General features: G+C 50.6%; 1 long non-coding RNA gene across 2 annotated transcripts in view; it reads right to left on the bottom strand.

Annotated features, from left to right (window-relative positions):
* Positions 1 to 2,420: 2,420 nt before the first annotated feature.
* The window catches only part of LOC142415910 (uncharacterized), a 163,374-nt gene continuing 150,406 nt past the window's right edge, over positions 2,421 to 15,388 (bottom strand). Inside the window, exons 4-6 of one of the 2 annotated variants that reach the window (XR_012777579.1) lie at positions 9,491 to 9,554; positions 4,713 to 4,861; positions 2,421 to 3,049 (exon numbers count right to left, since the gene is read on the bottom strand). This is a non-coding gene — a long non-coding RNA (uncharacterized LOC142415910). The remainder of the gene's footprint in view (positions 3,050 to 4,712; positions 4,862 to 9,490; positions 9,555 to 15,388) is intronic. The other variant, XR_012777578.1, reaches the window with a different exon arrangement.

Below are 15,388 nucleotides of genomic sequence, written 5' to 3'. Positions count from 1 at the left end.
TGTTCATCAGCCCAGGATTGTCTTGCAGTTTGGGAAGGAGGTAGCTCCAGGTCTCTTCAGCTCACACCAGGAGAATTATGTCTGTTACATTGGTTTTGTGCAAGGCAAAGGGATATTTCTCCTAACTCATGTTTAATTTCTGCACATAAATCCCTCTGAACCTAAACTTTCCATTTATTTTACGTGCTTAGATATTTCCTCATGAGTTGCAGGTGAAATCCATGCCCTGGCACACACATAAAAGCAAATGCAGAAGGAATGTGTCCTGGCAATATACACATCTTCCCTGGAGATAAATCTTCTCCTGCTGGGGAGGAAACCCACAAGGCTCGCACACACACAAGCTATCAATTTCTCTCAAAATATGTACATTTCAGGACAAAAATAAACATGTAAATACAGGATGTGTTACTCCTAGGCTTTCTGTTCAGGAGGCAAGGTGACGATTGGCGGTTTGTAGGAAACTTGCACGCAACTTACTTACAAAGAGCTTATTACAAACACATCAAGCGTCCAACACCTGGGGAACAGTCAGCACCCTGGAAACACACACGGCGTGCTCTGGGTGTATCACACACAGAAAATACACGTGCCGCTGTCGTTCTGGTCTAGAAAAACACGGCAAAACGGCGAAACGCGGGAAGGGGCCGCGGCAGCGTGGGGACGGGCGGGGGTGCGGCGCGGGGGGTGCCGGCACAGCCTGGCAGCGGGGCCCCGCCAGCCCCCGTCCTCCGCAGCCACGCGCCCACAGCATCCGCTGGCCTCGCAGGGGACGGACCCGCCGCTCGCGCCGTGGGGGGCCGTTGTGGTCCCTGCCGGGGCAGGACAGCTGGGAGCGGGGGCAAGACCTCCCCGGTTCGCTACCTCCGCATCCACATTTCTCACAGGAAACACTATCAGGAGCTTTGTGGGATCGTGAATATGAATTGCTTTGACCTCACTTAGTCTGATATGGTGGAGTATTAAATCTCTATTTTTCAAGCATTAAGCCTGTGTAATAGAAGGATGCTGCGAGCAATTTGCAGTAAGATGAAGGGATATTACTGTCCTGGGAGACAGACAATCCAACCACATCCACAAATTGATAACAGAGATAGCGGCTTAGGTTCATGCTAGCTATTAATTAAGGGCGTGTTTTACGTGGAAGACAATACCAGCTTACCCAGGCAGGTACTCGTTGGCCTTCCCTTCCCTGCGGTGAGCAGCATTCCCGGAGCTGGAGTGCAGCCAGGTGGGTTAGCTTACCGTGCCGAACCTCGGTTCACACACTTACATTTGAATCTCTGACAGGCAAAATTAATTTCTCAAGCCTTTAGCACAGCAGCTTCAGAGCTGCTGTTCTGCCGCTCACGAGCAGCCGGCGGCTGCTGGGAGCCGCTGCTGCAGGGAGCAGCACGCAAGCCCTCCTTCCAGGGACGTTCAAAGGCTCGGCCAGAGCAAAGAGCTAGCAACTATGCTGAGAGCTAGTACGTCTCTGGGTGCTAATGAGCAGCTAACCATGTCCCGAGCAATTCCTTTGCCCTCAGAACTTGCTGCCTCATTATCTGGCTGATCCCCAACTCTCAGGCAAAGAAATCCAAAACTGGATTTCATTCCTTCTTGCCTCTCCTTCTCTCGTCTTGGCTGCTGGCAGCATCCCACTCAGCCAAGGGATACGATCCCTCTCCCACTCGATGCCCGCAGCAGGCTTTCCCTTCCCATCCCCTGCAGTGGGACTCTCAGCGTCTCACAGCCGTTAATTGACTCGGGCTGATTACAAGGCCACTAACTCGTGTCCTAATTACCAACAGAATATTACCCTTTTATAACCTTTTGCTCCTCACCCTAGAATCTAGCAGCAAGCCTGCAACATGCCCTGCAAGCTGATCCCCACGCTGGTGCGAAAGACCGACCACTGCTCCTGCTGCACTCAGGAAAACCTCTCCCAGGTCTCACCCTGGTTCTCTGAGCGCGGTCAGCCCGCGCAGGGGGAGCTCACCCTCGGGCAGCCCGCAGCGCGTTGCAAGGTGAAACATTGCGGAGGGCAAGGACCAAGAGCCAGGGTGCACGGCGGCTCCCAGGAGCGAGGACACCGACCGGTACCCCTGGAGTCTGTCAGGCTGATGGAGCCAAGGCACACGGCAAGTCCACTGAGCACCAGCAATGCAACGGTGTCAGAGGGTTCTTCTGGAGAGCGTCTTCCCTGCTGGGTGTGGCCCAGAAGGTTTTGTAGAGCCAAATAATGCAGGTCAGCAGTGGAAGTACATATATAATACGGGAGGAGATGGCATAAAAGTCCTGTGTGATGAATAAATTAAAGCATCCCCTCCTATGGACAGGCACCTATGGAGAAGAACCGAGACAGATAAATCGACAGGATAGGCTGAGGAGCCAGAAGAGATTTATTTTTTTCCAGATGGGATTAGAGAACAGCTGGAGAATTGATGAGGTGGCGAGGACAGGAGATCACTGCAGACAGCAGGCCCCTGCTGACGCTGCTACCCACCCCAGAAGCCCTGTGTTGGGGCCCACATGCAGGTCACACACACCTTTCTGGAAAATTATGTTCAAAGATGTGGGGAACTTCTGACGGGAAGCGTGAGCCCTTACAAACCAAGGCAGTTCCCTCTAGGCTCTTCTGATAAAGTGTCCCCTGGCCACTGGTTTCTCTGTCATCAGCAAAGGCATTTCATGTCAAAGCAAAGCCCCTGATAATTGCCTGGAAACAAAAAAATGCAGGGTGCATGGTTTGTCCAGTGGGTCGCCTTGCTGCACGCAGAGCTGAAGGAAAGAGGGGGTCCAGGGCCAAGGGCAACGCCAAAGCTGTGGACGGCGCAGGTCTTCCTGAAATCTGGAGAAGTCACTCCAGCTATGGATTTATCTGTGCTTCAAAGATGACAGTTGGTGTGATGGGGGTACGGAGAGCCAGAGACTTCAGTCAGACCGAGGACACGTCCATGAGCTGGACAGGATGGGATTTGTCACGTGCCCAAACACGTACATCCCTCACTGAGCAGAGGCAGGGACAGTAAGGCAGTGACCTGGGAGCGGGCTGCTGAAGAAGGGCAATCTGGTGAATGGCAAGAAATGGAAAAATTTACAAAACAAAGGGAAATAAAGGAGAAGCTAGAAGTCAGGCTCCTGAGAATGAAAGGAGCATCCCTCGGTGTTGGAGAACACCCATCTGCAGCCTGCAGACTCACCCCCCGTCTGCAGCATCTCCATTAAAAGCCCGCTGCACGCATGCTTATGAAGCCAAAACTTGTCCTGGGATGGCAGTGATCATTAGCCCAGCAAGTCTGGGAACCTCTGTGTTTGTGCATGCTTTACATCCATACCCACATCCTAGCCTGCTCTTTGAAGCCAGTATCTGTACCGCACCTTGGCATATTGCGGATTACAACATTTCAGGCTGCCTGCTGCATCTCAGCTGTATGTCTGATCTTGGGTGAGGAATTTCTCTTTATACCAAACTGTCTATTCAAGTCATAAAAATAGGCTTTTTTTCCTTCTGTAAGTGCAACACTTTTCATATTTTTACTTCCAGCTGTCTAGATAGTATTTCACTTTTTTCATTTCTAGTGCTTGCTCTCAGTTATTTAATGTGAATTTCTAGGGCATGGTGCCCTTAGCAGACATCAGAGCAATATAACACAAGAAATCAGATATATACTGTTCCAGGATAAGGCAGGAACAAAAAGACAAACTAGGCTCTTAATACATATGGTGCTTTTGATTCATGGAATATAGAAAATTGTATTTGATTATATCTGTAATGGATCCTCATAACTTTAGATTAGGGTTATGCTGATGGCCCAACTAATGGACAGCTTATTGCAGGAATAGATTTCATCCTATCGTATTTTTTTCCTGGTATCAATTACTTTGAATGTTTAAATGTCTCATTTCTCTGGATGTTTATTGCTCAATTTTCCTTTCTGAAAAAAAAAAAAAAAAAACCCTACACACACACAATGCCCCTGGTGTTCCTCTGCTAAGTTGCAAGGAACTACAGTTTGTGTGCTCCTGGAGTCCAGGAGCTCCTGTCATCTACCGGCTGCGTAGGTCAGAAGAAGATCCACAGTTGTGGCTTACAGTTACTGCAGTCATAGCAGCACGTATGCTGTGAGGTAACAGAGTCAAAGTTCTCTTAGCAGACATGTGGATGCTATTGGAAAAAATATATTAAAATGCTTATTAAATTAACCTGTCTAAAAAGGAAAAGGAACTTGTGGGATTGCTGCCTGTGAGATTAACAGCCAATCTGATGATAAAAAAGATGGGAAGCAAAGACGGTTTGGTGGAGAGCATCTCATTTTCAGTCAACTTATATTAGTAAAGCCCTGAAGAATAGAATCATTAAATTATTACTCTCTGAAGCAGTGCAGAAGGACCTTGAAGGAAATGCTTGTATGCCAGTAAAGAGTTTAGAAGTCTGTGGAGACACCGGAGATGTTACCTTTTGAGCTGAGGGCCAGGGGGCAAAGAGGCTGGTGGATTTTTTTTTTTTTTTTTTTTCCTTTGCCTGGCTGTAACTGTGTCTGAAATTCTCTCTAGAAAAAAAAAAAACAAACACCCAAACAAACCCCCCCCCCAAAAAAACCCTTGCAGAGAAAAACGCCACCTTTATCACACTTTAAATATTAGCCAAGCTGCTCAACACCAGTGATTTCAGAATGATCTCTGCTATTTGCTTTATAAAAGTATGCTCTGCCTCACTCCCGAATTGATACCTGCCAGCGAAGGGGTGTCATGACGTCGGCCTCCCTGAAGAGCAAGGATCCCCAATTAGGAACAGGCGCCGAGCCTCTGAGGGCGTTTGTCAGGGCCGTCGGCTGGCACGTGTCAGAGGGGAGCACTGGGGGCACATTTCAAAGGGTGCCTGTCAGTGAGAATTTTTATTTTTTTTTAACACCTTCAGCTAAACTCTTCAATTTGTCCAGCATGCTCAGAGGAGAGAACGCAGGGGCTCTTCAGTCCTGATGCATTTTACTGTCACAGCCCTTATTTCTTGGAGAAGGAAAAGAGGAGAGCCTGACAGCGGGGATGCACGACAGCTCTGCTGGCTCTGTCGAGGAGGGCAAGGCTGCGCGTTGGCCACAGCAAGAGGCGTTTTCCGTGGCGAGACGGGATCGCTGCATCCTGCTCCTGCGTTTTCCTAGAGCCTTTTACCCCACGCTTTGGTGGAAGCTGCAGTCTGCATTACAGTGCCCCGCACGTGCCCCTGCACAAGGAGCCAGACCAACCACAGAGGCTTCCTCAAGGACGCAGAGGAGAGGGGATGCCCCTGGCTGGGAGGGAGCGGGGCAGCCCCTTGCACGGGTGGAAGCTCCTGGGACCTGGGAACGCAGAGCTGCCTCGCCCTCCGCTCAGGCAGCTCATTCACATACGGGCTGCATGTTATTGCTACTCCAAGAAGAGAGCTGGATCCACTTATTTTTTTCATTAAAATGCAAATTAATTTAATAAAAAGTGGAATTGTAAATTAATGAAGCACTTAAAAATTCTACATAATACAAGGCTAATACTTACTCTGTAGAATTTCCTCCAGTTAATACCACCACTAACTCTCCCAAGTGGGACCAGCCTGGCAACTCCACCGATCTAAATCGGTCTCTTTGATCGGTGATGGGATCAGAGCTCACCGAACGGGCACGTTGCCTTTTTACTTCTTCCCAATTACTGGGCAGTTGGGAAGTCTGCCTCCTCTGCAGGAAACTCATCCTGCAAGCATCTGCCTGACCCCTCACGGCTGATGCATTCAGGAGCAGGGACGTTTCCTTTCCCCTTAAAATAGTAATGGATCCCTGTAACATACTGCAGCCCGACAGTTCACATGAAGACTACAGGGCTGCTGCCCTAACCAGAGCTCCAGTGATGAGCTGCCCTCCCACGATGTTCCGCTGTAATAACATCACAGCTGCCTCCAGGCGCTCAGCTCCCATGGAGGCTTTGGACACGTTTGAGCCAGAGACTGTGGATCCACAATTTGGTTTTTTTTTTATCCTTTTTGCCCTAATACAACGTGCCAGATTCAGGTATTGACTCCAAAGCCAAAACGTTCTGTGTGCAAGCTGTGGGGCTGTCTCTAACGAAGGGCTGGCAGCCAGCCCCATCTCGCTGCTGTCACGCTTGCAGGCAGCCGAGCCACCGCACAGATCCTCCCTGCAAGCAACTGGATTCACAGCAGTGCCTCCATCCTCAGCTTTATCGTCCCTTTTCGGCAGGGTGGGAGCAGGGAGTCAGGAGAGAGTGCCTTGCCCAAGGCTGGCAGGGGGTCAAATATTGCTCAGGTCTATCTACCTTCAGGGCAAATCTGGCTCAAGAAAACAAAAAATTACCTTAAAGGCACAGGTGCAAGGCTTGTTCTCTGCACCTTCCTTTTCTAACTTATACTTCTATGGAAACACTGTAGAAAATTCATCCTTAAAATAAAGTAGAACCACAGAAGCACTCTGAGAAAACATTGGCCAAAGTGAGTAAGGCATTTCCAACAGGATCAATCCCTCCTGACCTGCAGGTCCACATCTGAGCTCATCACCTTCTGCTTTTTTTATAGCAAATGGAGAGAAAAGGCAATTCTGAGAATAATTCAATCCATCCTAAAGTAAGCATCTAAAGCAGGTCAGGTAAACCACACCAAGAAATTGCCCTTCCCTCTCTGCTAGCTGTGAAGAGAGTCCAGGCAGACAGCTTTCACGGAGACGTGGCACTGGTACGTGTCCAGAGTTAAGCGACGTGAATCCTCCCTCTCGCCCCTCTCGATGGGACCCTGCCACCGCGTGCACCCACCTCGGCCCTCCCCGCGCGGAGCCCCTTGGCGCACGTGGAGCCCCATGGCTGGACAGGCGGCCCCGCGGGCGCGGTGGAGCCCCGTGCCGCCCCAGCCCGTCACACGTGGAGCCCCACCGGACCCGTGGGACCTCCCTGCGTGCGGGGACCTGCCGGGCTCCTTTTCCTCTGGCCACACAGCAGGGACCACGTAGGCTCCGCGCTGGTGTTAATCACCCGCCACGCTCATTTATTGCCATGTATACACCACTGCCAGGAACATTATCCCTTAAATAAAGCTCACCCACCCTATTATTGTAATGTCAACTCCAAACCTCTCAGATAAGCCCTGCAGACAATTTATAATTACACAGAAGTAGCTCTTGTACATTGCACTGAGGGGCCATCAGGAGAGGATTTAGGTCTTTCACGGAGGCCGCATTTGACAGGTCTTTTTGCTGTTATTTCATCTTGACAGCTCCTTGCCACTCAGCTCCTCCTGTGACTCTGTACTCGTGCTTTGTTGTGTGATCTCAGGTGAAAAGAGCACGTAATGGGCAATAATTGTGGGCGATTACTGTTTACTTGTTAACTTTGCTTGGCAGAGCAGCTGTGATGGATGCAGGGACTGGAATATTCCCTTTATCCCCTGTAGCACAGACGGTGAACTGGCGCTTAATTCAAAGGCTGAAATCTATAAAAAAAGAAGACGAAACCCATCATTAAATTTCTCTTAGTGGCTATGTGCATAATTCATCCAAACACCATCAAATATAAATGGCCTTGTGTCAGGATGAGCAGTACGGGCACGGCAAATCCAACCCGCTCCGGGAGACAGAAACCGCGAAGCAGCCTCTCGCCACCTTAATGAGATCAGGCACCAAAGCGCTTCCAGGAGGCTCCTAAGCGGGACACAATAACCGGATCGAGCCGCGTCGGAAACGGTTGGGTTGAACGCCCGAGCAACGTTTACAAGCAGTGGGCGAAGGGAGCCGCAGAGGAGCCGGGGCAGCGACTGCTGGAACGGACACGGCCCCGACCACCCGGGGCGCGGGCAGGGCAGGCAGAGCGGGCAGCGTCCTGCCCGCAGAGCCCCGCGCCAGGAGCCCGAGCCCGCGGCGGCCGGCCCTAATCCTCCCGTTACCTCTGCTCCTACAGCCAAGCTGCCTGCTTGCACTGGTACACTATTTACTGCTCCCCCCCCGCCCAGTTTAAAAGCACTTGTATAGATTACGATATCTAAATTCTTTATTGCTCCCTGCTAGTGTCTGAACTTTGATTAGGAGCTGAATGACCTCAATTTCACAAGCAGCAGTCAGGTACCGGTAAACAATCCTCGTTCCACACAAGCAGATGTTAATCTACCGCAGTTTAGCAAAGGCTTGCAACAAGTTTTCTAGAAAGTTTTTTTCCAATTATTTGAAAAACACCAAGTTATTTAGTAAATCACAGCAAGTTGTTTTGCAAAAGTATCCTTTGAACCATTAGATATTATTGTGAATGCCAATTTTTCTTCCCACCTTATGGCAGGATAAAGATACCCCACTCAATTTTCATCAAAAGCACATGAAAGCAATCAAGGCTCCTGTAGTTTCTATGGAAATAAGGGATGCAAATTGGGATTGCGTGGTGCCTTTTTTCTTGAATTTATCCATAAAAATGCAAATACTCTTCAACAGATACTGAAATATTTGCCTTGTTCTAAGGGAGGCAAAATATATAGATGAGGCTCTTTTGTCCACTGGCTCTCCTGGCAGAGATTTGACGGCTCACAGAGCACCAGCCTAGCGAAGCCCAACAAGCCCTGTCAGAGCACAAACCAGCGGCAGAGCTGGCTCTGGCAGGAGCGTGCCCGGCCCCAAAGGGCTGCCGCTCGCTCCTTGCGGGTCCCTCAGCCACCAGCGTTAGCAAACAGGTTCTCCTGCCCTTTCTCACAACCAACCTGCCTCGCCACCGGGTAGCTCTCTGCCCACAGCGCGAGGTCACGCCAGCCACGCTGGTGCTGAGTTAAAAGGGCAGCGTCGCCTCTTTGGCGTGGAAAACAGATGAGCAAAAGGAGCAGCACAAACAAATCACATTTGCGATGCATCTGCTTTACTTTCTTGCCAGCCGTTTCAGAGAAGAGTACGCAACGGAGGATATCCTGCTCCTCTGCTAGGTCTCATCTCGCCCTGCAGCAGGGACTGATCAAAATCCTGCAGCAGGAGGTTTAATTTATTCCCTTTCAAACTGAAGGATACAGAATAGTTAATGCTAGCAAAGGTCTCTGGGTTATTCCCCTACCTGCTCTCCTGCTCTCTCCTCTTTCTCTGTAAGCTGTATTGTGTGCTTTGCACAGCACTTACCAATAAATAATCAAACAGCTCTAGGAAATGCCGATCCGCAGCTGGGCCCCTTGCCCCCCAGCCAGGCCCAGGTGCCAAGCGCTGCAGCACCGCTGCCACAGGGAGCCCTGGCAGGAAGCCGGAGCTCGTCCCTGGTGCGTACGCTCTGCTTGTGGACTTGGGGGAATTTAAAAGGTCAAGGAATGGTCTTTTGGGTCACTGTTGTTTGCCAGAATTAATGACAACCCCTGGCAACTCAACTAGTAAAACTCCAAGAGTGAACTAGAGCATGCTGCAGCTGCACGGTTATAAACATGCAATTAATTAATTGTGCTGTCACTATATGCACCTGAGAACAACAGCTAGATCAAAGAACTGAACAGAGATCAAAATGATTAGTAGATCACTTTACTTACAGTTGAAAGTGCCAATTAGATACAGCAAAGACGTAGTCTGGCTTAGTTGCTTCTATTAACAGCTCTGGAAGAGAAAAGTCACTCAGTAGACTGTAGGAAAAAAAATCAGGAAAGCCTGACTGCTTACAGTGTGGACAGAGAGAGAAGTCGTGCCTGTCTGTCCATTGACTCTTCCTTTCCAAGGGTGCTAAACCTTCTCTGCTTAGTACGCTCTCGCCCCTGTTCACACCTTGGGCTGCGCTGAGATGAGCCAGACGAGTCCCATTTGCCTGTGTGGTTTTGCAGACCCAAAGGCCTCCTCAGACGGGTCCTGAGAGTCCCAGGAGAGCCTGGAGCAGGAGCCCAGCTGCCCGCCCCGGCAGTCGGCACAGCCCCTGCTGGGGGTCCGGGGCTGGACCCCCCTGCCCATCGCCTGCCTGCCAGGAGCCGCAGTGGCAGCGCGCGTCGCTGCTGTGCCCGGAGGCGGCGTGCGCCAGCTGCACCGGTGGACAGAGACGCTTCCCGGGGCTCGTGTCCACCCCGCGCCCAGCACGTGGGCACGTGTGTAAGCGACGCTGGTGGCAGTGCCCGGGCTCTCGATGCTCCAGCAACCACTTCCCAAGGTGGAGAAAGTGTCAGGGTTTTTGAAATATAGTAGCTCTCACTCCTGCTAGTGCATTACCAAGCACCTGTACTAGCTGCTCCGTGCTGACTTAGCCAAGCAGGGCTAAATTTATGGTGCTGATTTATAATTTGCTCTAAAGTTATTGGGAAAATACATTCCAGCTGCACCTTGCAAGCCTCCAGAAGGGGCTTGACCTGCTCGCTAGACAGCCTCTCCCTTCCACTAGCAGGCTGAGGGGAGCGGTGAGGAATGCTGTGGATTTTTCTAAGTTTTCAGTCTTGGGTTGTTATCTTTCAGAGAGATGCTGTAGCTTAACCAAACATACGAGCTCACTGGAGGAATTACTCATTGATTCCTGGCATACGCTAAGCTGGATGCCACGTTTGTGCCCATAAGCAGTCGCTCCGGACTGCAGAGCTGGTCTGTACCATTGTGGGGCTGCAGATGTGGGCTCCAGACTGAGACTCTGCACTACTGCGAATCTGAGGGATGCTGGCCCTGCCAGAGCCAGCTCCGCGAGTCCCTCGCAGTCCCTGCACTCCTCACCAAGCACCCGGCCCGTGAGGCCAGAAAGCATCTGCTCAGGTGCTCCGGAAGGATGGGGCTTTGCTGGACTCCGCTGCCAGCACAGGAGAGAAGGCGCCAGGAAGAGAGAAAGTCTCCCGAGAAATGGGTTCAGAGCATTTGCAGCCGTCAGCCCCACCCTGAGATGATTCCCACGCTCCGGCGAGACGATCGCACGGACCCGGGGAAGGCACTGCAGCGCTGTGGCCAGACGCTGGCTGCTGTGCACGTACTCGGTGTCCTTCCTTAGATGTGCTTCAGCAGTGAGCTTTGTCTCCATTGTCTTCTGTTTGTCACATTGTTTAATTTCTCTTTTTAATTGACTCAGACATTGTTTAATTTCTCTGTTTAATTGGCTCAGACAGAGAGGCTGCAGGCAATGTCATTCTCACATAATCTGTCAGAAACATCGCAGGCATGAGGGTGACATTATTGGTCATATGCAGCAAAGTTCTGCAGCGTCCCTACAGATCCACCCCCAGCTGGGACCAGGGAGGCAGGAACAGAGAGCAGGTATAAATCATAGATGTTTGCAGGACAAAGGCTATTAGCAGGGTGCCATCCTGGCTTGTACGGGAACCGCTTTCATTTAACATACATGCCGACAAGTGAGACAGCAGGTAGAATGAGAATTCAGCACAGCACACAGATGACACCACTATTTGCATCATTCAAATCCAGAAGTGCCTGAAGGGAGCTTCCGAGGCATCTCACAATGAGAGGTGAAAGCAGGTAAAGATAGTGAGCAACAAAATCTTGCCACATACATGCAGTCTTAGAGCAGCCACTGCAAGGTCTATTTAAGCCACATGATTTTCTGTATTGATACAGATTCAACAGATACCTGAAAAAATATTGAACAAATGTTCCTTTGTATTTTAAAATGTCTCGCATCTAGCATGCCCTGTATTTTTCCAGTCACATGAATTACTTGAACAGATTTATTTACCTCTCTAGGTTCAACAGGTACAATACAACGGCTATTTCATCAAGCCTGGTTTGATGGACCCAGGTGCTTCAGAAAGTTATTTTCCACACTGGTTTCTTTTGGTGGGTGCCGCACGGGACTGGAACAACTAGAGGTGAAAAACACAAGTTCAGACTTTCCCTGGAGAGCTGCAAGTGTTTGGAGATCTGCAGCACTGCTCACTGAAAAGATTTTTAATAGCTTTGACCTTCGTGGGGTCTGTGCAGTCTCCTTTTGTCAAAAAGTGTATGTGGAAGAATTCTGGAAAAGAGCTGAGGATAATACAAATGTTCTGCAGACTGCTGAGGGAATTACAGAGTGCTTCTTCACGTTCTTGGATTATTGTTCTAAAGTGTAGACCATTAGCATCAGCTGCTGCAGGCATATAGTAGTTTATAATCAGGAAGGGCAAATAATTGCTGGTCAGGAGGCAATATAAATATTTGTTATTGCAGATGACTTATACATAAATCATTTGAAATGACAAAATTAATCAGACGATTCATTTGACAAATAAGTATTTGATCAGCTCTGCCTGAACCACCGTGGCCAGCCAGGCACTCTGTAAAGAGAGTTCCTTGAATACATGGAAATCCTTGAAATTTATGGAAAGAAATATCACTTCACCTCAGGACACGCAAGCACAGAGAGAAGTGGCCAGATCGTAAATCGTCAGACTCTCGCGCTTCAGACCAGACAGACTGCAGAAGGCTGCCGGAGCGAAGGCAGCCCCAGCCCCAGGAGCCGCGGGCGTAGTTCCGTCCTGCAGCAACCGCAGAGCCGGCAGGAACGCCGGACCCCTGCGCTGGCGTTCCCCCGCACAGGGCACTGGCGAGCAGACCAGGGACTTCAGCCAGGGACTGCCGCTTGCCAGGCGTCTCACATCATTTTCAGAGCATGCCACATAACCTGATCAGCGTTTGGTTTTTTTTTCCAAAAACACAAAATGAGTGTGTGTCAGTCTAATAGCCCTGCGTACGTTGTGTCTCATCTGTATTCAGCACATCACCAAAATGTGAAGAAGAAAATAGCCCCTGAAAATAAAAGTATGAGGGATAGGAGGAGACACGAGCCATGAAGAAAGCAAACAGCTCCCTGCCTGTATTCTGACTTCCCAGCGCCTCTGTCACTCCCACACCCTCTGAGCTGCTGTGTACAGCTCTTAGTGGGTTTGGACTCATCAATGTTCAGAAACATTAATATAATCTGCTCTGAGATGTGCACATATTATCCATACTGAAATGTAAAATAGGCAAGAAGAAGCATATTTCTGGTGATTTTTTTTCCTTTGTTCATTTTAGCTCAGAACAATCTAATATAAAAAAACCCAATGCTTGCCTCTGATAGCTTAAATGTCAGTTTTCTATTATTTTTACAGTCTGGTCTCAAGGGATATAAAGGGCACCACATCGCACTCAACAGTGAAGCATCACAGAGCTTTTCCTTTACGTGATGGCAGAATGAGAAGCATCATCCAAGACAGCTGGAAGTAACGCCGTTCCCACCCTTTCCCCACGACCGCAGGTTGGAGCAAGAACACGACTTAGAAAGGATGGGACGATGAAGATCCTCCAACACACGAGGATGAGGTTTCCCATCAAAAAGCCTCTTCGTTTAACCAGAGCAGCTGGAAGACTTGTAAATGCCGAGGATGAGGAATGGAGCCATGGCAAAAGGGGCGACCTGTTGTGAGCGTGTTAGATCTTGGTGGTGAGATCGCTGGTGGGTAGGACCCTAGATCCACGTGACATTGGCAGGTGAGGCGGGCACCGCTCCTGTAAAACTGCAGGATCGCTAGATCACGAGTTTATCAGAAAAAAATGAGCATTTTCCAGAGGCTGCTGCCCCCAGGGGAAGCGCGGTCCCGCGGGTGGCGGCTGCACCCACTCTCTGCGGGGAGAAGGGACCGGCCCCGCGGCAGCCCTGCGGCCCGTAAAACCAGCAGAACCGTCTGCCAAGCAGGGATGCTGGGAACGGGGTCCTAGTGGTTCATACTTCATGGCTCTGGCACCTTTATCAGAAACATTAACTTCGTAAACTTCTCTCGGGCTGGAAGGTTTGCGAGGATGCCTTGACAAGAAAATATGTTAATGCCTCATTTGCATATTTTAGGAGGAAGCTCCCTACGAAATCACGTAAGTGTCATTTGCCTACAGTCTCCAGTTCCCCAGCCCCTTCCAGCTGACGCAAATAAAATCTTGTTATTCAGCTTACGCCAGAAGACTCTGGCACCTCCCCCCAGGACGGGAGGATTATCTGAAGCCAGGAGGAGAAATTGGCAGGTCAAACTTCTCCTCATATCCAACAATTTCATGGTTTGATTTTTATCAAGAAGGCGTTTTAATGTCACAAACAAACCAGCAACAACCCTGCCAATAACAGTGACGCCACGGTCCCCACGGCTCGTGCGACGGGGATGCAGGCGGTGACTGTGCTGGGACGCGACGGCTAATCCCGGTGCTGGCGAGGACCAGCGATGCAGCACTGCGGCAGAGGGACCCGTCCGTCCCTCTGGTCCCTGCAGGACCAGAGTCACCCTCACCCCAGGGGCTGCGTCAGCCCAGCGTGAATTCAGCACAGGCCGGGTTCGGACGCGACTGCGCTGCTCTGCGCCTCGCTCCTCTCTCTGGCTGTGCCGGGGCAGGTCCAGGCTGGCGTGTAGCAGAATTTTCCGGTCTGCTGTGAATATTTTCTGCTCTGTCAACCTTTTATTTAAATGACATTTGGCTGCAGTGGTAAAAGTACGATATTGAAAATCAATAAGTGGAAAGAGTTTGAAAGCCAATCTAAATCAAATATTACAATATGGTGAAGTTAATCATCTGAAATTAACCTTATAACTGCTTGAATCGCTCTAATCTATAAAGAAAATCAATATAGGCATATCAAACCCTACTCCAAGCTGCTGTCTGTTCCAGCTGACCATGCAAATGGAAAATAATAGCCAGTGGATGCTTAGTGCTCCGTATTATACGTTAACACTTCGCATGGGGCTGAGATGGTCAGACAAGGATTCCCCGGGGAGACTTGGCCGTGAGACGCAGGCAAAGGCTCCTGCTCTAAAGGGGCACCGCAGCAGCAAAACCCCTCCAAGTCGCTCTCACGGCAGTTAATTTCAGAGAGCCAGTCAGAGCCGTGAGTGACTAACAGGCTGTTTCATGAGGAGAATTGATTGTCCCTGGATGAAAACCGGCTGCTGGAGCACAGCACCCTGCACCCTCCCAGGCTCCAGCTCAGTCCCAGGCTACACCCAAGGTGCCCCCGGCGCCCTGCCAGCGATCGGACCCAGCTCTGGGCACCAGGAGTGGACACAGACGGACGGGTCCCCACCAGCATTAGCAGCACTGAAGGCACAGCGCCCGCAGCCACCCACCCAGCAGCACCCCCGGGCGCCAGCACCACACGCTGCACCGCGCACCGCACCGTGCCGCGCAGGCCTCCTGGGCCGTGTCACAGCAGCGGTCCCAAACGTAACCACCACTGATGTGGCAATGGTGCCTCTCAGGGAATTCGCCCCGACTGAAGCACCGCCGGCTGCATCCCTGTCTCCCAGCGAGCGGCTCCGAAGCCCAGGGCGTTCCTAACCCGCCCCGGCGGGAGCTGCAGCCCAGCAGCGAGGGGCACAGAGCGATTACCCTCCCTGGCTAGCCACGTCTCCAAAGTGGCCATCAACACAGCATTTGCTAGGAGGCTCTGGGATACGACAGTGATAAGTGCTTTGATAGCAGATAGAAATCTATAAATAACAACAGCTTCTCTCAAA

The sequence above is a fragment of the Mycteria americana genome, chromosome 12, assembly GCF_035582795.1.
Source record: "Mycteria americana isolate JAX WOST 10 ecotype Jacksonville Zoo and Gardens chromosome 12, USCA_MyAme_1.0, whole genome shotgun sequence".
NCBI lineage: Eukaryota > Metazoa > Chordata > Aves > Ciconiiformes > Ciconiidae > Mycteria > Mycteria americana.
Note: the sequence above shows the minus strand (reverse complement) of the source record. Positions and strands in the feature narration are given on the sequence as shown.